This window comes from Micropterus dolomieu, linkage group LG17 (assembly GCF_021292245.1).
Source record: "Micropterus dolomieu isolate WLL.071019.BEF.003 ecotype Adirondacks linkage group LG17, ASM2129224v1, whole genome shotgun sequence".
In the NCBI taxonomy this organism is placed as follows: Eukaryota; Metazoa; Chordata; class Actinopteri; order Centrarchiformes; family Centrarchidae; genus Micropterus; species Micropterus dolomieu.
The window spans coordinates 20,901,410-20,915,813 of record NC_060166.1 but is presented as its reverse complement, the minus strand read 5'-3'; the positions used below and the strand labels follow the sequence as shown (position 1 = coordinate 20,915,813).

General features: G+C 41.9%; 1 long non-coding RNA gene across 1 annotated transcript; it reads left to right on the top strand.

The window, feature by feature from the left end:
- The first annotated feature begins 10,086 nt into the window (after positions 1–10,086).
- On the top strand, positions 10,087–13,902 carry LOC123985287. Its single transcript, XR_006828642.1, has 3 exons — positions 10,087–10,205; positions 10,534–10,602; positions 12,866–13,902. It is a non-coding gene; the product is annotated as an uncharacterized LOC123985287 (long non-coding RNA).
- Positions 13,903–14,404: the final 502 nt, after the last annotated feature.

The window sequence follows — 14,404 nt, the reverse complement described above, 5'->3', positions numbered from 1 at the left end:
TGCTGTATGTGCGCAGCTAACATTTCTGAGCCCCGTTTGTTTGGGTGAAGTCCGTCTGTCTTAAAAAGAGACATTCTTTGCCAGAAAATATTAAAATTATCCACATAAAACACACGGTGAGCCCTGCAGGCGGACTGGAGCCAGTCGTGGAGGCCAAGAAGTCTACTGAAGCGGCCAGCACCGCGACCAACTGTGGGAATGGGACCAGAGATAAAAACGGATTTTCCGCACTGCTTTAAAAAGTTAAGAAGACGGTTAAAATCTAATTTTGTCAGCTCAGACTGCCGAAGAGCTGTGTCATTTGTTCCGACATGGACTATCACTCTAGAGTTTATTGCCTTTGTTGACATGTCATGTCCATGAAATGTAAATCTCAGCATTTCAGTAAAGCAGTAATTTTAGCTGTCTGATGAAGTTCAGAAGTTGTATGAGCGTACATTTGTTGTGGTATTGTTGCAAGACAGACCCATGTGAAGGACACCGACACAGAGGTGAGGCATTTATGAAGGTGTATTACAAGACACTGGGGAATGCAGGCTACGTAAAATCCGGTCATTTTAAGCCCTTCAACAATTGACCTATGCTGTCGTTTTTTGGGTGCGGACGGGCTGAGTAGAGCCAGTGTTCTGTCGATTTGTGATGCCTGTCGAGATGTGCTACTTAGCATTTCTGCGCATGCGCATGACCCACAATCTTGGTCTCTGTTCCATAAATCTATGCAACCTTGCTGGTGGTGAGCAATATCTAAAAAACACTTTTTAAATTGTGCCTTTTGACCTGTAAGCATGTAAATTAGCTAACTCGTCATGCGTACTTTATGTTGTGGTTAGTGTTAGGGGATCAGGGTTAGGGTCAGCGCAAATCGATAGACTCTGCTGTTGATTTGCACTAGCATTTTTCGACAAGGCAGCATGCGTCAACAACGACAGAACACTGGGACAGATAGCTGGAGAAGGTGATGAGTCGATGGGAGGCAGGTGTGCAGGCTGAGAGAGGCAATGAGCTGATTGAAAGCAGGTGTGCAGGTTGTGCAGGAATCCAGGAGCTAGGAGAGTGCGAGAGGGAGTGCCACACAAACACCTCGCCCACGACACAGACAGGAGCACAGGAGACACAGGGGAGGAGGGAAACATAAGGAGACACAAGGGAAAATACTTGGGGCATGACCGTGACAACATCACAATTGCTCCGCATCTGAGCTGAGGGCAGTAGAGTATATACAGTAGGTGACGAATGAAGAAAGCGAAAAAGTGAAAAAAATAATGCATTAAAGCAGGACACGTTTTCTTATTTGTCTATCATAAGGAAGTATCTCACAGTTTCACATTGACAGGTATTACTTGTGTGCGTGATATCTATAAGCATGCCATTGCAGTGACCTGTAAGAAATGTTTGATCAGGTCTGCTACCAACCAACAGACAGGCATTTTACCCTTTGCCACAAATTGTAGCCCTTGGTTTGCTATCTATTCCCTTCAGCAACACATAGACCAGGTCTGTGTGACTTTTTAGCCGTGGTGGAGAAGAGTTTCCGCATAGATAGCTGATTGGAGAGCCTGTCGTCATCAATTGGAGCCAAGCAGTTGGTAGACAGCTTAAGAGATGTCCTTGTTACTGCTGGGTTTTAAATCCACCAGTGGTCTTGCAGTGCGCACAGTGTAGTGAAAAACCTGCCAAAGAGGCCCATTCCAACAGCATAAAGATTTGGCCGTGACAAGATGGCCAGAATAGATGAGTCCCCCACATAGGCTTCAAATAGATGTGCATGGGAAGATCATCCATTCCCACGGGGAGAACCTACTGTGTGGCACATTCATAAAGTAATGGAATTTCAGTATTATCCCATGGAATTAATTCCACCATTCTTAGCTATGCCCTTCTCTTTAAAGTCAAGCTTTTCTTGAGTAACACATAAGGTTTGAGTCACTCTTGTGTTTCTTATCAGTCCCTAAATAATGACTGTGTTATTGTTTTATGTTTTAATGAGACTGAAATAATCCATTAGGGATTCAGAAATGATGAGAAGTTTAAAATTTTCTGCTGAGGCCACATCAGCTCTTTTATATTCCCTTTGGAATTAGATGCATATTACAGCATTTGACGTTATTTAGCTCACATTAGTGTAACTTCAACAAATGTAAAACATGTAAAAGAACCAGCAATATGCTTTTTTATCTAAAAAATTTGCTTGAACAGCTAGTTCTGTGTTTGAGGCTTGTTGAAGCTTTAGCGCAATGTCCTGGCATGTTTAATAGTCGAGCATAGACCAAGCCCCTTCATATGCCTAGACTTAAATGTTATGACATATGCAGATGCATTTCATTAATTAAAAGTCTCCTGTTGACAGACAACTTTGCTTTCGGATGAAAGATGTCATGGTTCTTTCAAAACTGTTCAGACAAGACTGACTGATAATGATAATAATTAATAATTAATAATAATAATAATTTCTTAGCCACAAAAGTCCATAGTATGACCTGACTCTTTTAGCACAAAACAACCCACAGAATATTTTTTTCACATGAAACATATTAATTATTAGCTGGTAATGTTAATGGCATTAACATTGATTGTTATTCATCTCTAGTAAATTTATGAAAAATAATAGTAATAATAATAGTTTTGATTTAACCAAAACAGTGACAATTTTAGAAATATCAAAAATTATCATTGAGGGCACTGCCAAATTTGCCCCCCTAATGCAATCTTAAAGTGGGAGTCTTGAACAGAGTAATAGAGGGCTATAATAGGCAGTCAGTTCAGGAATGGGAATAGCTGACCAGAATCACAGGTGAGGCAGAGAGATTGGCAGCAGGTCAATGGTAACATGTTTTTTTTTCTGTCTGGTATAGACAGTAATTCACCTACGTGTCTGCGAGGTGGTTTCTTCTCTTGTTCTAGTAGGGTATACTTTAAATCAATGCAATTGATTATATGTAATTTGGTGTTAATAAAGACAAAAAACAGTCCTTTAAATTAAACATGTTTTTTTGCCTTAAATTGCACTTTTTTACTTAAACAGACAATACGCTCTAACATTTGCAAATAGGTTGCAGATAAAAGTACTTAAGTTGAAATTGCAAAGAAAGGAATTCAAGAATACAGAGTTGATGTAAAGATAAAAGTTGAAAAAAATGTTGCAGATGTTATAGCAGCTGTACAGTGTAGTATGGCGGTAGTCTAATTAATTGCAGAATAATAATGTAAGTCCAGACATACATTGCAAGACAGAGATCCCAAACATTCTCTGAAACTGAGTAAATACTATTTTGCGTTTTTAGGATGATATTGCAGTAGCCAGAGAGTAGTTCAGGGATAGTGGAGCTTAGATCCACTACTTGTAAAATAAACTGGGGTTGGAGATTAAGTATGCTTTATGGTGGCAGAAAGATGTTGAAAATGTTGCTTGCTATACAACCTGTGTAGGTGATCAAGAGAGAGTGAATACACAAGCAAACTTCACAGATTCACATAACTATGGCAGAACAAGACAAGACTGAACATGCAGTGAAAGACTGCATTTACTATAAATGATTTGCTGAAATCCTAACAAATTAGAGATCAAAATCAATATACATATTGCATTCGAAGTTGATATAAATGGATATATCATAAACTCCAAGGCGGTGTCTATCATGGGTCAAAATTGAGCAGTGAATATAATGGATGCACGAGGGCTAAACGAATGAAGGCATGAACAAAATGACGTGGCTCTTGCGAGAGCTTGGCCCTGTCACTGAAAATCATTCTGACCATGCTGAGGCACTTCAGCTGAGAGCAGTGATGGAAAATGCTATCACTCTCTGGAGGTCTTGGTTGACCTCTGTCAGCAATTTCATGTTGTCCGTCTAGAAGAAGAAAGAGACTTGTCAAGATCAGGGCCTTTGTGTTTTATTACATCACCTGTTCTAAAAGTGTTAAACTAGATGTGGACTCTGCAAATTTGATTTATGTGGATCCAGATTATACGTAACCAATATCACAGTAAGGTAATAAACTAATGAATGAATACTGAAGTGTCTGCCCTAACCATATAATGCACAGCTGTTATAGTAAATACCAACAAAATTTCCCAACATTCCTTCATCCTTGTCAGGACATTTGGTATTAGCACATATGCACACACACAGAGAAAGAAGGCAGCTTTCATGGTTTGAGAGGCGTTGATAATTTCAGTTGAAATGAGCTTGTCTTCATTAATGACAGTCACTGCTAAACCGTTTATCTTCATATACCCAGGTTACTGTGCTAAAATGACTCTCTCTATGCATTTCCTACTAATAGCTCTCTTTAATGTCAAAGAGAGAGCACAGCCCTGGAGGAGAGTGCTTTCTTTCTGTTTCTGATACATATAAAATATACATGAAGCATGCATGTGAAGAAATGTTGTCAAAAGGTAACACTGAAGCACAGCAAAGCCACAGATTTTTATTCTCTCCATGTCCTGGTTGTCCCTACAACCACTGCTGTGCAAGTTACTAAAAATCAGTAATAGTTAGTTTCTGTTACTAGTTACTTCTCTCAAACACAATTGAATTACTTAATTACCAATTACTGAATGTAAAAGTAATTAGTTACTAGGGAAAATAACAGAGACAATATGTTAGAGTTGTTGTGGCACAGGGTGAGACAAGCAAACTGTCAAATTTTATCTATCTTTGTACCCATTATCACTATGATAAAAAGTAAGTATTGGAACAACATGCCTGACAATCATTCTGTAAAGTTTAGCAAATTTTAGTTTGTAATTCAAATTTAGTTACATTTCTAGTTTGCGTCAATGGTGGAAGAACAGTTAACACGTTACTCCCAGCACTGCCTACAACCCATGTAAGGTGATGAGCAGGTGTGCGCTAATTCATGTAATTCAGTCAGCTTTAATATGAATCAAAGTAGAAAGGAATACAAATGATAAGAACAAAGTTAGCTCACCATGGTCATGCATGGGCTAAGCAACAAGCACAGTGTAAAATCTTAAATGGCACAGTTTATGATCAGGAGACTGTACACAGGCAATGTTAGCATCAAGAAATATTAATATTGTTTTGGCCCCTAGACATTACAGGTGCAATGAATTCAATCTCTTTCACGTACATTAGTCCCTACGGTATGAAAACTTTCAGAATTTTACGATATGCAGCTTTTTATCCTTACTCTCATTCTTGTGCATTAGCCATTGAGAGCCTAAATCCTGGGGAAAGCAAAACCCTTAAAGTGGTAGTTTGGCTGAAACTCAAGAAAGCATATAAGTGCTTTTATGTCCCTTGAAATAGACAGGGACATAACAGTGCAGTGCACCAAATGCATAAACTAGATGTGCAAGGATTTTTTACAAGGTCATGTACTGTATGTAACCAATAGAACAAGTGTAATACAATGCTTGCATATAAATATAAAACAGCATAACAAGCCAAAAGACCATCAGTGAAACCTGTTCCCATAATAAAAATCCAAAGGGCCTCAGCTCTTGCCAGAGATGGGGACTCGAGTTAGAGACTCAGACTCGAGTGCGACTTAAGTCGCACACAAGGAGACTTGAGACTCAACCTCAATAGACTTCAGACTCGATTCGGACTCGAGTTGCGGGACTCGTGAACAATGTTTATTTTTTAGAAAACTTCTGATGAGCTTGCCAGTTATTACCTCCCTCCGTTACTTATAACTCGCCTACATAACACGTAGCATCTGCTGCGCACGGCCGCACGTGAGAGAGGACAACAAACACCGCAGATGCCCTGCCATTCATCATAAAATTTGGCTTTAAAACTTCATACAACAAGACCCAAACAAAGAAGCGCTGAACGCAAATAGGTTAGTAACCTGTGGTGAGTAAACACCACCAGCTCAGCTTTTTTTTTTTTCTTTCAACCTGTCCTGCACAGCAGGTATAGAGCTAGATACCATATTGTGCCAGACAGATTTTACTTTAACAAGAAAGTATTAATATACTCGTTTGTCTGTTTTATCATTTATTTAATTATGTATTGATTTGTCACCGACGGGACAGGGGGGCAGACATGGGGATGGGGGAACAACAACAAACAAACACAAACAAACAAACAATAATAATAATAATAAAAGACAACCAGCCGAACAGCAGCAATAAACAGCTGACAGAGTAAGACAACTAAGAGAAAAATGAAAACAAGAAACAGTCAAGCACAATAAATAAGCAACACAGCACAGCCATGAGAGCTGGAATAATAATTAATTTAAATAAGTAACAAAGAAAAGCATCTGGAATAATTCTACCAGGGACAACCTAAATTTGTTTGTCTCTATGTGTGAGACTGTGTGTGTCTGTGTGCGCGTGTGTGTGTGTACATGTGTGTGCGCATAAGCCTGTTAAAGAATGTAATTGTTAGTGAGAGTGGGACACCACGACTGTGCCACACGACCCCAGCAACAGGCAGGCAAAACCCCAGTAGCCAATAGGGGTGGGAGAAAAAAAAAAATATATGACTCCCAGATGCACTGCAATGCAAACGCTGAAGACCCAGACCCAACCAACAGACGCCCTGAAAAAAAGAAAAAAAGATTTTAAACGACCATCCAAATGCCAACTGACAACGCAATGCCGACAGAACACAAGAGGCGTAACCCGCGGAAGAGCAGCGCCCGGAACGACCGCGGTGCACACACAACATAGACCAGTGCTCGCCCACTACCCAGCAGCGTACAACCAAAACGCCCAAATGCCATGCAATCATCAACACCAATGCACAAATGACGAGCCTAACGCGACTACTGCGCGAGCCCGGCAGCCCCATGCAAATCCCGCGTGCAAGGTAGGGCAAACGAGAGAGAGTGAGTGGCAGAACACAACAGCAAAAGCCAGCGGAGAGAGAAACACCAGCAGCAAGTCCCAGCCCGGCAGCAAACGCGCCATGCAGGCCACCGTGCACCCGCCAATAAAAGTCCGCCGTCCCCCCAACTGCAGGAAAAATTACGGCCACCTGCGCCAGCCGACATCCCCCATGCACAGCATGCCCCCAGGCCGCCGTGCAACGCCAGCCAAACCAGCAATGAGGTAAAATCAACTAGCTCAGTTACATGCCACCACCAACCAACCCACCCGTTAAGGACCAAGAACTCCAGGCAGAAGCCCAGAATAAACCGGAGCACAGCCCTGCCCCGCACCCACACTGCACATCCCGAAAACTAACTTTATACCTCAGTCTCCAGAGGGTGTCGACAATTGGCCGACAGAGAAATGGGGAAGCATGGATCTGAGGCCAATGAAGCAAACCAGGGACGCAAACCGGTCCCTCCAAGCCAACAAGGAAATGCCTCCCCCGGACTCCAATGCACAAACTAAATGCCCAGCAGACATCCAGAGACCCTGCACAGGGAAGGAGAAAAAACCCAAAACAAAACAAAACAAAAAAACCCCCACATTGCATCAAGATGCATCGACAATCGCCCTACAATCCCATCACAGCCCTCCAAACCGCAACTGGATCAACCCACGCAGCGCCCAGAGACCCCCACCCCTAGGCCCAGGGACACACCACCCGCCCAGAAATGAGCAAAAGCCAGAAGCCCGAGTCCGCAGACCCCTAGGTCCAGAGCAAGCCCCGACGCCAGGGGAGCCATGCCCCCCGATCCCAGGTCAGGCAAGGCGGACACCAACCCCATGGCAACCCCGATGCCCCGGGGCTCCAGGGGCAGGACACGAGGCCATTGAGAATTCCCCCAGTCCTTCAACCCCCCTGCCTGCCTCTGTAAATGTATCGTTTTGTGTTGGATGCACATCATGGATTGTGAAGTGTGTATGGTGGAGTAAAGATAAGGTGTGTGGTAACTAAGGCGCAGTTAAAATTGGAGGTTAGTTGTGACACAGGCACCCCAGAGCATTGGCCATCTAACGTTAGCTAGCTTCTTGCTTCAGCTACAACCTACGAGAGGTTTACTCCAACTGACGTTCGTTATGAAAAGATGAATGAGCATTTGTTTACTTGCCAAACTTAAATTAACGTAATCATTTACGTCCCGCTGGCTGCCATCACGTTAATTATTACTGTTGGCTAGAAAGAGGTTACAGGTTTACTGTTGATCATGTAACCTTACAGTTTTATTTAGTTATAACGTTACACTGGTTTGAGAGTGGGATGTGTTGACTTACAGTAGTTTAAGCTGTCATTGATTGCATTTAAAAACAGGTTACAGCTTTATTGTTGACCATGTAACTTTACAGTTTTATTTAGACACTTTACACTGGGTTTGAGAGTCAACAGGGTTTGTTGACTTACAGTAGTTTATAAGCTTATAGTAAGTCATTAATTGTAGACTAGGTTTGTACATAATTGTACATGGTTACATGGTTGTGCTCTGTAAATGAAAAACAGGTTACAGTTACAGTATTCCTTATAGCAAGCATTCCTTATATGCAGTTTTATAAGCAACCTGGATTGAACGCGGAATGATATAACATTCATAATAACCACGAGAGACTGGAGACTTGACTTGGACTCTAGCTCAAAGACTTGTGAGCATCTCTGGCTCTTGCATATGCTCATACAATAGATACGACCTCTAAAGGGATGTTTAATACTCTCTATGGTCTTTCTTGTGTTCTGTGTGTCAATAGGGATTTTGTCTGTTGAATCTGCTTTTGTGGTCTGTTATCTACAGTATGTTGGATTTTCCAATGCACAGTTTGTGACAAGGACTCTGTATTTGTGTAACTGTGCTTTCAGACCAAAAGTGAAGTGAGCGTTCGGGGCAGTGAGTTTACATACAAAGTCAATGCAAAGACGCGTATAGCCGCGATTTCCTGTCGGGTGGCAACGACGCCACGGGGACGGTGCCGGTGACGCGTAGACCTTCACGTTGCCTTTGCGTGATTTGATCATTTCCAACTCGAGCGAATTTTCACGGGTTCTAATCGCCTCCTCGCGTTGTGTGTGAGCACTTGCAGCTAATGTACTCACAACAACTTGCATGTCTGTGTAGCTCCTATGGGTCGCCAGCAGAGGCCAGACGGTCTCTGTTGACACAAAGGACCGCTGTTTTTGGAGGGAAAACAGCTAGAACAGCGAAAATCGATTCCGTCCCCTGTATCGGGGAAGTCCGTTGCCAAGTTTAGTGTCAGTAAAACTCAAGCAAAAAAAAAATCTGATAAAATATGTTTTACAAATAGATTATATTTTTATTAATCTGCTTGCTGGGTTAGGCTGAGACCTTAGACTGTATAAAAGAAATGGACGTAGTCATCATGACGTCACCCGTTGGTTTGTGGACTGCCGTTTTGAAGCCTCGAGTTTGGCCAATAGGACCCTGCTATGTTGCGTTTTTGCAGCCAGCGTGACCAAATTTGAGCGAGACGGTTGAGTTAACGGCCGTGTGCGGAGCTGGCTAGCTTGCTTAGCTAGATGCATCTGTAATTCACGTCAACTGTCATTTTAACAGGGCTGATAACATGGTCTAGTGAACAGTCTTAAAACTATATGTAGTCACCAGAGAAAGTGAACAGCCAACTCCTAATAAGCTTTTTCAACAGAGCTGCTTAAATTTACACACTGAAGTGGGTACGAGTCGGCTCTATCCTGATTGGCAGGTTGCCATCATAGATAATCCTGCCCTGAAGCATACTCTGCTTTATGGTCTATTTTTAAATAAATGGGACCGTAATGTACTAAATGAACATCATTTTGTTTTGAAGAAGACCTGAAACTAGCGACTGAGACCATAAACTCATCAGGAAAGTGTTTATTAAGGTAATTATTTAGTGCGAAGTAGGGTCATTTTGCCATTATTTCTAATGGAGCCGTACTTATTTTTGCAACCAGAAGAATCACCCCCTGCTGGCCTTTCAATAGAATGCAGGTTTAAGGGACTTTCCCGTTCGCATCAGATTGCTGACCAGAAGCTTCCCGCTTGCCTGAGACACATCTTTCTGTTCAAACAAGTAAATGTTCTTGGTTGTACATGAGTAATTATCTTGAGAAATCCAATAACATTTTGTCATAAGGCAACATGAGTTGAGGTGAGTTCCAGCTCACATGCTCAATGAAGTTCTTGTTCAGTGGTTCTTAATTCTGGTTCTCAAGGGGACAAGAGAATCTTCATTCTGGTCATCAAATCGGTAAGTGAGTTACACCTATGATACAGGGTGAATGCAATCTACTACAGTACCCAACAGGATTAAAGACAGGCAGTACTCTGATCTCCGAGGGTCAGGACTGTGAGAAACCAGTGTGTGGGTAAGTTGAAAGGCTTAATTTATAAAAAAAAAAACACATTCATTTTCCATAATTTCCTTTGTGCTTAAGATATATCTAGAAATCATAGATAAAATATGCAGGTATTCAATTACACATTGGAACTCAAGTTAAATCTTTTAAATTGCCTGTTAACTTTTGAAACTGGCAGCAAGTTTCCAGATAATATAAACACAACTACAGTCCGAAACACACTGGTGCCCTCTGACATGCACCAAGACAGCCACCCCATAATAGCAGCACTTTCTTGAAACTTGCTTCCTCACTTGGCACATCCTAGTTATTGGACCATGACTTCTGCTCTTTTCAGGTGATGGCTCACCCTCTCTAGAGCTCTGGTAGCTGTCACGATTAAGAGGAAGAGAAACTCACTGTTGAGGTGGGAAAAATACCAAGCCTCTGCAACAGACACTATTGGATATTTATAAAAAAAAACATTGCTTGGTGAGCCATAGCTGGAGAGGCTCTTCAAGTGAGCAAACAAGTCATATTAACCAAACAAGAATCCTGAATCCATGGCAGCAGTCCGCATTTACTGTATATGATAGATATATAGTATGTTGGACTTGCTGATGTGCCATGTTTGCTGTGATGCCTACTGGTGCAAAGTGTAATGCATGACTTGCTGCTGTGCGGTGGCAGCAGTATGTTTTCAGATTAACTCTCATGGACCTTTATATCACTATTATTGACTCCAGCAAGGTTGTTTCCAGTTGAGGTAGAGTTTGCTCTGGGAACACCAGGTGTCAAAAATGCCCCATTTTCCACTACACAACCTTGGGAGTGAGTGACCCACCACTGTGGAGTGCACAAAATGAATAAAAGAGAAGTCAGCCGTTTCAGTTGACGTAATGATATGACAACATGCTTTCGCATGATTTGGGTAAGATAAATAAATAATTGCTTAAATAATTTCAGGTATTGTCGGTGGATTACACTTCAAGGGTGTTGATGTTGTAACCATCTAGAGCTGACCCCGAATAGTCAAAGATTCGATGCTTCGATTTGCGGAGCCTGATTCAACTGTCAATCTCACAGTCAAAGCTTCGCAGCGAAACAAGGATCATACCGTTTTGGCGATATGGTGGTGCTCAACGTCTGAAAAAAGCTTTTAAGAAAGTTTTTAAAGTGTGTGAATAAATTCAAAATTGTAACCCTAACCCTTAAGGTAGGGGGTGTCAGTGTGCACGTGTAGGTGTAACCCCAGATAGCCCCAGCTTCACCAGTGTTGTGCCGAGTTGTCCGCATATCACGGGACATTTGGGTAATTTATCACTATATTAGGTTTTGCCAGGCAACTAGCTCCTTCTGCTGCCTTACAAATTTGTGAGTTTGGTGGGAGGAGCTTAGCGTTTAGTGATACAAGCAGCTCCGCTGTTTTGGCGCTCCAGGCAGAAAGACGGAGGGGAAATGAAACAAAGTTGAACTTATTTTAAAAACCTAAAAGATCCGGGTCTTTTGACAAAACATTCGGGGCTTAAGCCCAATTAGCCATGGGTGACGTCACGATGAAAACGTCCACTTCTCCTGTGGGAGAAACTAGGGGTTAAGGGTCTTGCTCAGGGAGGATGTGTCGCAGTGGGAATTGAACCCAGGTCTGTAACACCAAAGACGTGTCTTATCCCCTGCACCACCGCTACAACTGTTGCCGAGTGCAGCTGTGTTGACACATTGCATGGCAAACTGGGCTACACAGATACACTTGACGTGAGATTAAGCAGTGCAAAATAGCGTCAAAATAGGTCTAAATTCCTTTAGACTAAAAGATTAAACCTTAAGATACCTTAAGATTAAATGCAGTTCCTGTAAAAAGAGCTGATGAAGATGAAGAAATTGAGACTTCAAAGGAAAAACAGATGCTATTCATTGCCCATGAGAGGACTGCATTTGGTCATAAAATATCAGGGTTAGGTAAGAGCAGGGATAGGGTAACAGAATGAAAGCCACTGTAAAATCATTGTAGGAAGATTATAACCAGCTACTAAAAACAGTACTAGTTTTTGATAGCGGATAACACCACACTGTATGTAGGCAGGAGAGCAGTTTTTATTGATTTCAAAGGGAATCATCCTTTCACTGGGTGATTACAATATCTAACACCTGCTGTCTGTAATAGAGCCTGGGGGTTAAGGTTTAGGACCACCATGGAAAGCCACATCCATCAAAGCTTATAAATTATTCACGGTTTCAAATTGATCATAGCGTCCACACAGTAACAGAATGCCCTGAGGAAAAATCAGTCCTTGTTTTCAAAGTAAGAGGGTCTTGTCAGTCAATTTGTATGGAAATGCAGATGCTTAAGCAGCAAACCTGAAAACAAGCAATTAGCAGCATCAACCACCTCACTCTCAACAACGTTGAACAAAGTTTTCTCAAAGGGATCCTCACTATTGATGCTGAAATTGTCCTTGGTGGTGTTCCCTGTCTGTCCCCAGAGAGTCTCAATTTCTTTCCCTGTCTAAGTTGCTGTTCCCTCTCAAAATTATACACTTCCCCCTTTTCCTCACTGGTCCTCACTGCTTTTTCTTTTTCCCTGTTTCCTTTTTCTTTCTCTTCATTTTCCATGTCTTCCATTTGCATTTGTAGGTGTAGCCAGTTGTTCTGTAGTCAGCTCACACCCCATCTCTCCATTATCTTGTCAGTACCAGCAGACAAGCACCTGCCTACAAATGAGGGAACGAGAGAAGGTGAAAGAGGAAAGTAAGGCAGGAGTTCAACAGCTGTGGATTATATATATAGGTAAGGAAGAGGACATTAAAACATACAAGAAGATAAGCAGTTATATTAGCATATGCATGTCAACAAGCACATATGAGACAAGCATATCTCATTTGTCACTTGTAAGCCCCACTTACATATGATACACATTGTCATGGCACACTGTTTCCCTATTGGATGTCCTGTATGGCTGTCAGACTAGAGGGAGTGGGCTTAACTGTTCACACAGTTGGTGCTAGTTTGAAAGGGGGCGACTGGAATGATTCGAGTTGTTTTTCTTAGTGCTGTGACTGAGAAGGACGTCAACTTTCCATTTCAAATAAAGAAATAAAAATATATTGAAATAATTGCTTGATGTTAGATTAACGTAGTTGTAATTTGAAGGACATTTCTACGTTTGATTTCTATTGCTGTTTTCTGATAGATTGGTAGATGGAGCAGTGATTTAGTTGTGTGGCTGAGGTAGGTTTAGAATTGTTATCGCAGATTTTGGTAAAGATGCTGGTCTTGGACAATAGCAGTGTAGTAGGTAGGGCAGTCTGTTTGTGGTTTCAACTTGTGTAGCATTAAAGGTACAATGGCAACTGATTTAGTTGATGTTCCAGTGCCGGTTAATGGGCTGACTCAGTTTATTGCTATGGCAGAGTAAGAGAAGCTTTGCTAGAAAAAGACATGACCAAGCCAGAAATAGCAGCCCTTTTGATTAATGTACTACAGTTGGAGCGTGTTCAGAACAAAATAGCGAAAGGGATTTTGAGCTCCAACAAAAGGAGAAGGAAAAGGACAGGGCCCATCTGGAGATGGAGATGTTGAGAAAGCTGCTGTAAGTGGATGCAAGTCTGAACAGAGATATTAACCGAGCACAACGTTGCATGCCATATTTTCATGAAAACATTGTGCGCACAATCTTTGAAATGTTTAAGAAGGTGGCTATTGAAAAAACTGGCTGCTGTTGGTTCAAAGTACGCAAACTGGGAGAGCCCAGAGAGCAGTGGCAACTTTGGAGGAGAACAAGTTGGTTGTGGTTCACCCTGCAGAAGCTAACCGAGACCGGGTTAGAGAAGCTGTAACCGGTGTGATGACAACTGCTGTAATGGGACCCGAGTCTACTCCTAGGCCCTAGTGGAAGAGCAGCAAAAGTATCCATCACTGGACTATGCTTTAAAAATGGCAACCTGTGTTGGGGAGGCCAGGGATGTGCCTATAGACTATTTTGTTCTCCTGTAGATTTAAGTAGGCTTAGTAAATTTAATCTTAAACAGGTAAAATGTGATGATTTTGAGAGAGAAAAAAACACTTGTAAATAAGGGTATTATAAATTTAATTCTTTTCTTTTGTTTTTTGTTTGGAGTGCCGGGTAGCTCACCTGGTACAGCACGCACTCCATGTACAAGGCTAAAGTCATTATAGCAGCGGCTTGGATTCCAGCCAGCATCCCTGTGCTGCACGTCATCCCTTCTATC